Source organism: Melospiza melodia, chromosome 2, assembly GCF_035770615.1.
Source record: "Melospiza melodia melodia isolate bMelMel2 chromosome 2, bMelMel2.pri, whole genome shotgun sequence".
Classification (NCBI taxonomy): Eukaryota; Metazoa; Chordata; class Aves; order Passeriformes; family Passerellidae; genus Melospiza; species Melospiza melodia.
Genome location: NC_086195.1, coordinates 24,671,947 through 24,684,969, shown reverse-complemented (window position 1 = coordinate 24,684,969; position 13,023 = coordinate 24,671,947). Strand labels below are relative to the sequence as shown.

The following is a 13,023-nucleotide window of genomic DNA, read 5'->3' as shown; positions in this document are numbered from 1 at the left end:
TCACCTTCTGCATCAGCAAGCACCCATCCTTGTGTTCAGGCCTTGCTCTGCTCCTGCCAGGCAGAGGGATGGGAAGGGCAGCCCATGGGCCACCAGTGTCTGCTGTAAACATTTATGTCTGCTTCAGCCTGCACATGGGGAAACAGGACATGACAGAAGCCCAGCTACAATCTTGTTTACCCAGTCAGCATGTTTAAAGAGATAAATATTTTTATTATTTTTCTTTTGGATATTTGTCAGGAGCGTTTTGGGTTCAGTGGGAAATTTATAGTGTAATGTTTGGTAGCGGTTGTATATTTTGAGGATGGTGCCATGAGAAATGGGATGCCCATACCTTGTTTGAATGACCTTTCTAAGTGTTACTGCCATGCTCCACACAATGGGACGCAGATGCTTGCCAAGCCCTCTGACCTGCAGAGGCAGGGTAGGCACTGTGCCTTATGTTTCTTAGGGAGGGAAGGTTGCTCTGTGCCATGGCAGTTTTCCCTGGTACAGCAGAGTTTTTGGTTGCCTGGGTTCTGAGGTAGAGTTCTTCAACCACTTTAAAAGTTGTTGGCAAAGTGACCTTGAAGAAAATTGCCTCATGTACTGTACTGGGGGATGGCACAGTACTAATGTGTTGGCCTACATTTCAAATCCTGAGGTGGACTAGCTGTGTAAGAAATTCAACAGCCAGTGTTGCTAAGTGCCATTGTCCAGGGCACACTGAGGGGCCAGTCAAGATCTTCTGGGAGCTGCTTTGCTAAACACAGTTCAAATTTGAGCAGGCCTTGTTCTAGAGGGCTTGTGGGCGGTATTAATGGAAGGAAAAATGTGGGGAATACAGAAGTAAAAAGCAACTGTGCTACACATGTGAAATCTAATTAATGTTAAAATTTTTGTTGTACAGAAATAGCATGCAAGAAGGAAAGGCTGTTGTAATGAAGAGGAGGAAAACCAGAGAGAATGAAGGTAGAATAGAAAGAGCCAAGTTAATGGAGCCAAGAATAAAATAAGGTGCAGAGGTTAGCGGAGGCAGAGAAACACCATGTTTAAGTAAGGAATAAGGGTAAACCTAATGCTTGTACTACTCTGTAGATTTTAAAGAGTGCATCTTGATCTGCACTCCTGCAATATTTTCCTCTGAAATGTTGTATTGGAAAAGATGGATGCTGAACTGTCCAAAGGACAAGTAGCACCTGCTGAAAGTAGTTGTACCCATTTGATGAAAGCTTGAGCTTTGGCATACCTAGTCACTGCATGGATCTAGAAGCAACTTTCCTTTTTCTTTCCAATTTCAAGTCCTTCACAATCAGAATTCCTATACTGCAATTACACTGTTATAAGAAAGCTGCAGACCTTATGTCTTGTTTCTGTGTTGTCTGTAAGAAGAATTGGATCCTTCCCTAGACACCAGGTTCACTGAGACTAGGAACCAACAGCTGTCCTACAGTCTGTCCCAGGTCTAGCTCCCCTCACCCCTGGCTTTGGAGTCCAGCCCTTCACAGCTTTCTGCCTCTTCTGAGTTAACTCGATCTTTCCATAGGATAAGTCCCAAACTCTCCAGGTCCCTAGGTGCCTCCAAAGAAGCTCCACCCTAGGCCTGCATCTCTTCTTCCCAACTTATCCCACCCTAAGGTATATCTCAAGAAGCAACTTTAGGTCTTTATTGTCTGCTGAATGAAGGATTCCCTTCAGTAGCCAAGAAGTAGAAACCTGAGGGACAGAAGTTGATATGGACTTCGGACTTAGAAACAGTTGAATGTTTTTCTGTGTGTTCCTGGCACTGTTGCCTCCTACATGGGATGCTCAGAGAGCCTCCATTGTATATGAGTAGTTTTGAAGGTGTGCCTGTAAGTATTTGCTAGGAATAGAGAAGGTAAGTTGTGAAAATCTGATGGCCAGTAGTATTGATAAGGGTGGTTGAATCTCAGGAAGAAATTTAAGGCTTTCATCCTGGTCCTGCCTCCCATTTTGGTACTCAGAATTTAAAAAGTTAGTTAAATTAAGGTATTTTGGTATCCTTTTTTTTTTGCTTTATGTAAGTTGTGCTGCTTCTGTTAATATACTGGAAGGAGCACCTGCACAGCCTGTGTCCCATTCTCCCACAGCTATATGTCAGTTGGATAACACCACCATAATAGGCCACTTCAGCCTCCCAACAGTTGTCCTTGCCATTCTGTTGCACAAAATGATGTTTTTTCACCCTTCATCAGAGGTGGAGACGTGCGTGTTGCAGCACCACAGTAAATAGTAAGACAGTTTGTTTTCTTAACCTTTGTCTATCTGTATTTCAAAACTCACAATTTATCTAGTAACTTCATCAGGAGGTTGGGATGTTTCTGAGGCAGTGTAAGCAGAGATACAACATAGCAGAGTTTGTTGGGAGAGCGTGACTAATGGGTATAAGAAGATCCACCATGGCTGTGGTTTTAACTCTCAGATTTCCAGTAGGAACTTTGTGAACAGAAAGCTGCCATCACCTTCCAGGCTGTGTCCTTCCCCTTGGTGTGCTGGGACCTCTCTGACACAGGGCTCAGCACACACCCCACTATGTCCTTTTCCAGCCAGCTCCTGGTTTTCCTCCCTCAGCCCTGTGCCTTCTTCAGCTCAGGTACTTCTGTCCCACAGTACAGACACAGCAGAGAGCTGCAGTGCAGGTGTGTAACTGGAGATACCTGTTAAATCTTTGTAAAGGAACAAACTGCACATTTGAAATATGAAAGTGAGCGTTATAATAGGTGCTATGCCAGAATGCATTTTTACTTTTGCTTTTAAAAGCCCCAAAAGGATTTAGTAATGTTTCTTTTCTAGTTTTATTTTGATGGTTCCTTTTTTTAGCTTGTCTATGCTACATTGCTACATTCTATGAATATATAAGTTCAGCCTACAAAGCTGAACATGCACACATTGTAGCAGTGGGAGAGTTAAGGTTTTTTTATTTGGATGTGTGTGTTGGGTTTAAGGTATCCAGTCTTCTGGTCTTTAAGACATTTGGGATGGGATTCTTTCTTTTTGCTGTTCTGTTCAGCAAGAAAAAAGAATCCCATGTTGATTAGGAGTTTTAGGTGCACAGGAGTACAGCTAATAAGAAAAGAATGAGTTGGTGTGTATTTCTGTGCTGCTCCCTACTGAATTGTCTGACTACCAAATACATTAAGGAGTTAACAACTGAGAGTTGTTCTCCTGGAGGGATGCTGATGGAGCCCGGTGATTTTACAGGTGAAGATCAGGGGTTTACAACAAGCTGTGCCAGCCTAAGAAGCTTCTCTCTCTATTCTTATCATAAATTGTTATTAAAATTATCATAAATTATCATAAATTAGTTATGCTAAGGTGATACTCAGTAAAAGACAGCTAGCAGTGAGCACAACAGGGTCTTTAGGTGGTTAATGTCAGGGTAAAAAGAAGGAAAGGTGATTTTCCAGTATGTGCTGCATGTTCCAGGAGCACTTTCTGTGCAGGAAACAACCCCATGGTCATAGTTAACTGTCAGTAATTTACCATATTTGGATTCCCAAAACAAAATGCAATGTTTAGTTGGGCTTTGAAGGGCAAACAGTTCCTTATGGAGCTTAATTGCTTTGTTTACATGTAGCTAGTTACTTATCACGTGTCAAGAACAATAGACTGAGTGCCTTGCTTAACCCATGATCAGAATGAGATAAAACAGCAAAGACAGTGAAGCTGTATTTCTTAAACAGACCACGGGTCAGATGCAGCCTCCTTGGCTGGCTGTCTCCTAGAAAACCTGCTGCCTGGCATAGCCTTTGCTTCCACAGCAGCTGTGTGACTTTGCAGAATGTCCTCACTGTCTGATCTTCAGTGGTGTTTCTTGAGTCTCTATTTCACATGGCCCAGGCACCTTCCTGAGAGCTGTGTGACTCACTGACCATTCCTGGCACAGTGCCTGCAGTGAGCATCAGACCATCATCACACCAGGCTTTGACCTCACGTTACCCCACAGCTTAACCTGGACCGTGCCCAGTTTGCAACAGAGGCAGCTGGGCTTCCTCCTCCCTGTATGGAGGCAGGCTGTGAGCCTCGATTTCCCAACCAGCCACACCTGTCCTGTGGGATGAGGTGAAAAATGGAGTTGAGTTAGTTAAGGCAGATCTCTGCCAGTCAGTCGTGCCTGCTGCTGACAGGAGGCCTTTGAGCAGGCTGCTCCAGCCATGCCAGAGCACTTTTCTTGTTGTCACACAGTCCTGCAGCCACAGGCAGCACCCGTGATCCAGCGTGACACGAGTGCGTGACCCAACACGTGCTCTCCCTGCCCAGAGGTTGAGAAGTTCATTGACAGGTCTGCCAGATTCATAGAGACAAAAGAAGGTTTTTGGTTGGGACTGCAGCTCTCACACCCCCAAGGAGTCCCTTGTGTCTTGGGGGAGCGTGGGGCTCACGCCAGGTCTCCCTGCATAACTGAGTTTTCCTGAGCTCTGAGCAGAGAGGACATTCCAGAGATTTTTATCTGTTTGCTTCTCCATTTCACTGGTGGCTTTTCCCCTCATAACATCTAAATTAAAAGTCAGAAAGTGTGCTGAGAAAGACTCCTAGTTTGTTCCTCAGGTAGTTTCTTTTGGTAGAAGGGAATTCTCCATTACACCTGCTTGTACCAAAGGAGTAAGGTAGATGTTCTCCATTAATTTACCAGAAGTTAAGTAAGCTTCAGCCATCCCTGCAGACTGGAGAACAAGTTTCTAACATCTCTTATTTTGTAAATCTGTGTGCAGCTGGGAATGAGAGGCCTTTGAAAATGTGCACAGAAAGTTTAAATGTGGGAGAGCACCAGCAAACCAAAAGCCTTCTTTATCTTTTTCCATGAGTAAACTATTAACTGGGACAGTTGTGTGCTCAAATCTTAGATACAGTTTACAGTTGTGACTTGCACTTGAAGGGGTGTAAATGGAGGCTGATAATCTTTATAGCAGTCATCTCCACAGCTGTTCCTCTTCCCTCTGTAGGCAATCTCTCAATTGCAGAAATATTTCCAATTTTTGTATGTTTGTGGTACAGAGGAACAAAATCATGCAAATAACAAGACCACAATGACAGTGGTATTCTAAAGAATATGACAAATTATCATTACCTTCCAAAGCCTTTAGACACTGAAAATAAACTTTAAAAGTCTGCTGAACATTTAAGCAGTAAGAGCCCCTTCCCTTCCACCACCACCTAAATATATGAGCTGCTTCTAGGGCTGGAGACCTCCTCAGTAAGACTACCATTTGTTTTGAGCTTATACAAGCATTTACAGCTACCATATAAATTGAAATGTTAGCATGTCTGCTCTTGCCTTGTCATTCTTCTGTTTGTGTAACACAGAGCCCAGTAGTCATCACAAAAAAAGAAAATCTTTGGAAACATGTCCTTGAGGAGGAAGACTCCACACAAGGATCAATCATATTCCTCACAAGAATTCAACATCTGAGTCAGGGATTCCCAGAGACTAACCTTAAAGATGCTAAGTATGTGACCCTCAGGAAAATTTTCAAATTGTGGCTTTTCTGCACTGTCCTGCTGATTATTTTTCATTTTTAACTTTTTTGGTCATGCAGCACCTAGCTGGATGTCCCACCCATTAGGTTGTCCTCCATGAACAAAACTCAGGAAACTCCTGAGTTCATTGTCCAAGAAAACCTTTTTTTTGGAATACAGACTGAAAAGGATAATCTATTTTGTCAAGTGTTTCCACACCTCTGTAAACATGCAGTCTCCTCCTCTGGATGATCTCATGCATATATTCATCAAAGTTCTTACTTTGCTTTGAGACCACATTTGCAGCAAAACAGTAGTATATGTAATATATAAAGGTTTTGGGTGAGATCCAGTACAAGCATCTCATGGTGAAATCATTCTTAATATTATTTAACAGCTACCTGGTGTCTGATCCAGAGAAACTGGTCACAGCTTAAACCTTCCTTAGACACCCAAGTGAATGGCACATGTGAGCCTTGGATTTTATATGAATGTAGAGCAAGGAGCACACAGATTATAATTTGTCTCTCACATTTTCAAGCACATTCCTCCTCCATTTTTGAGAGTGGATTGTTGATAGAGTGACAGCTGTTAAACAGGTATGAGTTCATCAGCACTCCTTACCAAAGAAACCTTGTCTGGAAACTCTTACCTCTCTCACTGGAAGTAGAGAGAAGGAAAATTGGAAGTCTCTGGCTTAAGGAAAACCATTTGGTACTGTAGAAGTTAAGTGAAGATGAGCTAACCTGCTGGAGCATCACAGGCTGGAAACCTGAATGTTCTGGCAGATGCCGTCATGTTGGCAATGGCGCAGGTGGCAGTCCTGCAAAGTCCTCATGGTCTTTATCACGTAGTAGGAAGTGGCATTGCTGCCCTGCATGCAAACATCCTAAAAAAGAAGTGTAATAAATAAATAAATAAATAAACGACAGAAATAAATTCTTGGACACAGGTGATACAGGAGTATTGGAGTGCCAGGTCACAATATGAGTGCTGTAGAAGAAGTTATTGGTGTTGCCAGTGACAGATGTAATACCTACCACTGTTTGTGTCTTACAAAACAAAAACTCCAACATCAAACCCAGCAGCCTTACAGACTCCTTGCTTTTCATCTTTCAAAACTCTTCTGGAGAGTTTTTGCAAATGGATGGTCTAAAACCAAGGCTGATTAAGTATCTGCTCTGCCTCCTGTCACCTTGGAAACAGGGAACGCTGACTGTGAAAGCAGTCTGAAGGATCCAGGATAGAAATTCAGATGTTCATGTACAATAGACTTTTCCCCCTTTTTTATTGCTCAGAACAATGTAAGAGTCCACAGCATGGTCTGCATTTCCAGCTATGTGCACAGTGTAACAAGTACATTGAGGCAGCTCATGGCTGGCAGCACTTCATGGTAAATGCTGCCTTAGAACTGGGAGTGCCCATGTCTGCACTGCTGAAAGTAGGGGAAAAAGTTACTTTCACGCTCCATAATGCAGAGGATGCACCCACGCAGTTTTAGCTCCTTATTTATTGTAGCCAGTTTATTGTGGGCCATGGTAACTATCTATGCTGTATGTCTGTTCTTGCTTGCATCTCTGGGAGATAATGAGATTGTGTAGGGGTTATATTGACAGCAGGGTTTCTTTTCCAAATTCCTTTGCTTCTGTTCTGTTCTTCATACAGCCCACTGAAATAATCTCTGTCTGTATTGCAGAGTTCTTCCAAGAGATTTTTCTTTTTCATTGGGTACCTCCATAAAAAACAAGGAATGCTACCTTGCAGTTTTGTTCCCTCAAAACTTCAGTCTACATCCACCCATTTAAGTCATCTTACTTTTGTCCCTAATCTGTCTTAATATCTTCAGGCAACCAAGAAACTGGCCTTTTATCTGCCTTGAACTCTTGAGAATTGCTTAACAGTTGCACAAAATTGTTTTTCCTCCTCCTGCTGCGAAGATAGTACCAAATTAGGAGTGTGTTATGGGCCAGGCTTTTCCCAGTTGCCAGGGGCTCTGATCTCTTAACTGAAAGATGGAGAGATGTTCCTTGCTGTGCTTGACATGGAGGCCTCAAAGTCCTGTGCTCCTTTGGGCATTTTAGGGTTTTCAGTGTCTTACAGGGACTTTATTTCCCAGCTTTCCTGACACTTAACTGTTTGTGGCCAAGTAAAACTTAAGGGGTGTGCACAGCCAAAGAGTACAGTACTCCTAAAAGATAGCAGAAAGAAATTGAGCTAACATTAGGGCTGATTTTCTTGCTCCTTTGTCAGAGGCCATTATGGACTTAACAGTCTGTGATAAGTAAAATGTTTCCCTTCTAATCCTGTTTTCTCACTAAATTTCAAGAGGAATGCCAGAATTACCACCTTGGGTTTGGGGGTTATAGTCTCAACACTAGTGATTACAATAAACTAGGATCCTCCAGATCACTGCTTGATGTCCTCTTATCCTGGAAATTCAATTTTGCTGATTTAAATGTCTGTATCCGTTGTCTTTCCAAAATGCACAGCTTGGTTTTAAAGATAAATGCTTGCCATTTTGAGACAGGCTGTGAGCTAGGTTTAATTCACTTAGCAAAGTTTTTTTTATTGGAGTGGCTCATGTAGTCTGTTAACATGCAAGAAATTATTGAGCTTTCACTTCCCCCACTCCCATTTCCTGTTTGGATGTTGAAAGGAAGCCCTGATTGCTAATTTGTGATTAGCCAGCAACCCACAGTGAATTTAATCCTGTGGGTTTGCGTGATGCTTGCCTATGCAGATACAGCCTCACTCAGGAGTGGGATTGCTGCAGTTCACGTTTCATGGGGAGAGCTTTAAACAATCTGCTCTTCTTTCCATGTGTTCATGGCCTGCCTTCTGAGAACAGAGGTAATGCCTGGCCTGCCAGAGCTTGGGAGGTGACACTAAAACGTTGGATGCTGCAGTAGAGAAGGGACACATGAGGGTGTTTTACCAGTCTTGCTTGCCCAGGAGGTGGCACTGTGAAATAGTGGGATTTTTACCTGCAGCGTTTGTCATCTCATCCCCTGTGATTGTTTGAGACGTGACAGAAGAGTGAAGTTCCTTAGTTCAGTAAAAACAGAGTGATTTGTACTTCTTTTAGGATGCCTCAATGCTCTCCTGTGTGAAACACGTGGTGCTATCTGCTTTGCACTCCTGCATTAGGGAGCTGACCTTCACACATACTCTTGTGCAGCCAGGATCAGAACTGGGTTTGTGGGTGAGATTGTGTGGCCACAAAAGAAGTGGTGATGTCTTTGGAGCAGCTTCACTTCAGAGGCTTTTGTGCAAGTCTCCCTTGATATTTCCCAGACCTACTGACAAAGCAGCCAAGATGAAGAGTTATGTTCATGTAGTACGTGCTAGAAAACTAGAAAGCTTTGAGGAGTCTCTGTGGGATCTCTCTGTCCTGCATTGTGCTATGCTCCTGTTAGAGTACTGGTATCTCTGGTTTAGTGCTCATATATAACACACACAGAGCTTTTTAAAGGGATCCCTGACCCCACCTGCAAGTGCCTGACCTGCCTTGTGCTGCCAAATGCAGGCCAACACAGCTGAGATAAATCTAGAAAATCTTCCAGGTCTTTCATTATCATAATCGTGATAAGCTGTGACCATTTTCATTTCTCTCTCCAATAAAAGCCTGAGATTAGGAGCACATACAGATCTGTGGGTAATTCTGATCTTGGAACGGATATAATACTTTGCAAAATCTTAGGCAAGCTTATTAACCTGCTTATTTTATTTCTCAGAAAGGTGAAAAGGGGTAATGCATTCATAACACAAGAAAAACAAGAACATATTTGTTATGTTGTGTTACAAATATGTTCACAATATAGCTTTGAGCTAGAAATGTTACAGGAATGTGAAATACTTTTGTTATTATTAATCAAATATTAAGTGGCCTATACATCTATAACAAAAGCCTCCTAGCAAACACATCCTTTAAAATAGCCTGACCCTTTCCACTTTTTCAGAGACATTAATAGTTTCCTGGCTCAGTGTTTTAGGAAATGTCGTCATAGTCTGGAGGAACCAATAAAAACATAAGTCACCTATTTTGTCTGATCATTTTACGCCAGGATATTTGAGGCTGGAAGCTGTGGAGGGGTAGGAGGGGACTGCTTTGTTTGTGTGGGTGGAAGATGTAGAGGATTTAATACTGCTTTAGTATAACTTTATATATTAGGATTCTAGAACTGTGTGAAAAGAAGCATTTTTTGAGTTCATAGAGGTTTTAGATAGTTTTTGTAACTATTTTATTATTTTTTTCTTCTTCCTATGCCATTTATTGCTTCAGTGCTTGAGGAAAGGGATGTTGTTTTTGGGGAAGAGTATTCTGTTGGTTTTAGACTTGCATTGTCCTTTAATAAAGAGGTAAGAGCTCTTAAGAAATGGCAGTGCCTTAAAACAAATGTTGGTAGCTGATTATGGCAATATGATTGGTGGGACAATAGCTTATTTGGTATGGTCAAAGGAGACCATTTCCTACAGACAGAAAATGTAATTACTTAAATGAAAGAACTACCACTGTATGAAATCTTAGTACAAAGCACGGTTACATGACATTGTGAAAAGCAAACCGTGTCTGCAACAGGCATCCAGTGACACTTTGTTCTCCATTATAAATGCCAGCATTTACAGTGGGACAAACCCTGCCACCCTTCCATGGTGTTGATTCTCTCCCTTCTGAGGCCAAGCTTCCAGCAAGCGTGTTAGTCCTGCCTGTGATCTCCTGGCTGTGCAGAGCAGATGTGCATTGCAGTTTTTCCCTGCTGTGCTGCTGTCTGCTGCAAGCTTCACACAGCCCCTCAGAGGTAACACCTCTGTTGCTGTTGATTTGTGCTTGGTTGCATGGAGCTGGGAAAGGCTGTTCTGACCCCATTTATCCTCTGCCTCTTCCCAGAGTGTCCTCCAGAGAGGATCAAAGTTTTGCCCGTTTTTGGGAAGTCATGCTCTGTGTTTTCTCTTCTGTGTTCCATCAGTGTTGGAGACCAGTGTAATGTTTGTCAGCAGTCTAGAGAAGCTGAAGGATAACACTTACTTCATCCTGCATAGCTGTCTTTGCAGAAATGAGCTGAGGCACCAAAAGAGACAGCCACCACCACTGCAAGCTGCACCATAATGCATTATGTGGACTGTTCTCCTCACTTGCCCCCCAAAGTAGAAAAATCAAACATGATTTTTTTTTTCAGCTTCTACTGTAGCCCCAAATGGAAGTTATGTGCAGCTGTCAGTGGTTCACTGAGAGTTCAAACCATGTTCAGGCTGCAGTTCAGGGTCTGCAAACCCCCATTGAAATGTGCTTTGGGATTTCAGAAAGATGCAACAGGAGGGCAAGGATACCAAGATACCCTGATTAGAGTCCAATCCAAAGGGGAATTTGCTGATCTAGTTCATTTGTGTTTTATGAATCCAACAAGGTGTTATCTCAAGACTTCTACGAGAAGCTGGCAAAGGAACCCCACAAATGAACCTTATTGTTAACTTTCACCAGCCATCTGCCTTTTGTTTTTGGAGGCTTTTCTCTCCACCTTTCAATTTAATGTACTGATGTCTTATTCTTTTTCAAGCTGAGTGTGCATCAGCCCTGTGGCAGAGACTGTGTCCTGTCACCTTCCACTCATGACAGCCACTAGGAGATGTTGCCACAGCAGAGGTGTCCCCTTTGTGCCTGTCAGTATGGCTTATCCCTTCTGTGTGTGTTTTAGCAGGTCAGGCCTAGATTTGTTACTGTGAACTATGCCATGAGATACCCCTTTCAAATTTTTTCTGAAGCTGGAGCTGGATCTGTGTGTGGAGGTGTCACTGGAGGGTCACTTGGTGATACCAGGGTCACTGCTCCATCCCAAAGCACAGCATGCAGGCACCAGCCAAACTGAGGCAATTTCTGTCCCAGGTAACACCATGGGGACCTGAAGAGATGAGCATTGAGGAGGATCTGTAGGTGAAGGGGTGAGTACAGCATTGTTATTGTTGTTGCTTGTTCCCACAACAAATCCAGAACAAAGTGGCCATGTCAGACGCTCCTACCAGCTACTCAGGGACTTTGGAGTAGACAAGTCTCTCTTTCTGACTTGCTTGAATTTCATCTCATTCATCAGGGGGTGTAGGCCCTGATGGGATAAGCGTAGCTTTTTCTGTCATCCCTGTTTCTTGGGTGTTCAGGGTCTAGGAAGGGCAGAGCTCTTCTCAGTTCAGTCATTTGCAAACAGGAGCTTTTTAATTTTTATTGGTATGTGGTTAAACTGTTGTGAGCTGTGCACGTATCAGTTCTAAAATAAACATCTTTCACATCCAGGAAGACCTCAGGAAGAACCAGATTTAAAAATAAGACAATCATTTTAACCCTCAGCTTGTGCCCCCCCTCCTTTATGATGATGGCTGGAATTTCTTCATTGACTGTAGGATTTTTTCCAATTAACAGTGACATTCTCCCAAACCATAAACTATCCAGTCCTACCCAAAGAGATTTAGTGAAACTGTAAAGAAGATGAAAGCAAACTATTTCTTACATTTTTGTCTTATTTCTGTGTCATGCCATATGACTTGGCCATACCAGTGGTGTGAAAATGCATGACCTGTTCTGTAAAGCTGAATATGCTGCAGTCTCTGTGTTTACAGCAGATACAAGGAAAAGGTTTTGTCTTTAGGCATGTCTGTGCAGGGCCTAGAACACTTTTGGCTCTACATAAGAAATAATAATAATAATAAGGCCAAAACCTCTCTGCCAGCTAGTGAAATGAAAATGCTGTACTTCACAGTTATGTCATTGGAGAATTATATTTCATTAGAGCTGATATTAAAAACCCTTATGTCAGTAGTGAAATGTGGCTGACTTCAAATTTGCAAAACACATAGGAAATTTTTTTGTAATGTGTTGTCACTTTAGAAGTCTGGCAGTCCTTTAGGTTCACTCATAAAACTTTAGGCTCTCAGAAGGGGAAAACCCCAAGGCTATTTCCCCTAAGCTTTAAAAGCTTTGCTTTTACTAGCAAATGCCATTTTTACAAAGTATATTCAAGTAATATTCTGGATGCTTCAAACAGCAGCAGCTGTTAGGACTTTCAGGTTGGGGAACTGGATTAAGTAGTTCATGAGAAGTTATTCTATGTGTTTAAATGGGAGCTCTTAGAAAGTCAGTGAACAGGGTAGAGAATAGCAAAGTTTATAGCATAGTCCAAACTGTTTCTGGTTATTAAATGCAAAATCATGCCTGTTGTTTTGTTGTTTTCCCTGCCTATTTGGCGGCTCACAGGCCTGTGTTGCTGGGAAGGACAGTGTGAGCAGCACTTGTGTTGAGTTGGTGCCAACAGGTCACTGAGCTGCAGAACAGTTTCCATGTTACTTTTCACAAATTTATGGAGTACTTGTAAATCAGACTTTTGTGTTAGTCAGAGTAAAGACATGAAGGGGTATATGTGAGGATATGTTTAACGCTTATTTTTGCTTGCTAGACAATATTTAAATGTCCAGTGCAGTGTGTAAGATTATTTCTGTTACAGTTAGATTTATTGTAGGAGGTGGTAATTGATACTTGATTCTAGGCAGGAGGTTCTACTTTGAATTTTTGCTCAGATGTGG

The 13,023-nt window shown here is 42.4% G+C and overlaps 2 protein-coding genes across 3 annotated transcripts in view; one reads left to right on the top strand and one right to left on the bottom strand.

The window, feature by feature from the left end:
* FILIP1L (filamin A interacting protein 1 like) overlaps positions 1–6,346 on the bottom strand; it is a 147,653-nt gene extending 141,307 nt beyond the window's left edge. The window contains exon 1 of the mRNA XM_063148088.1: positions 6,204–6,346. The gene's annotated coding sequence lies outside the window, so the exon portion shown is untranslated. The remainder of the gene's footprint in view (positions 1–6,203) is intronic.
* Positions 1–13,023, top strand: part of CMSS1 (cms1 ribosomal small subunit homolog) — a 223,588-nt gene that overhangs the window by 143,040 nt on the left and 67,525 nt on the right. The gene's annotated exons all lie outside the window — the stretch shown is intronic.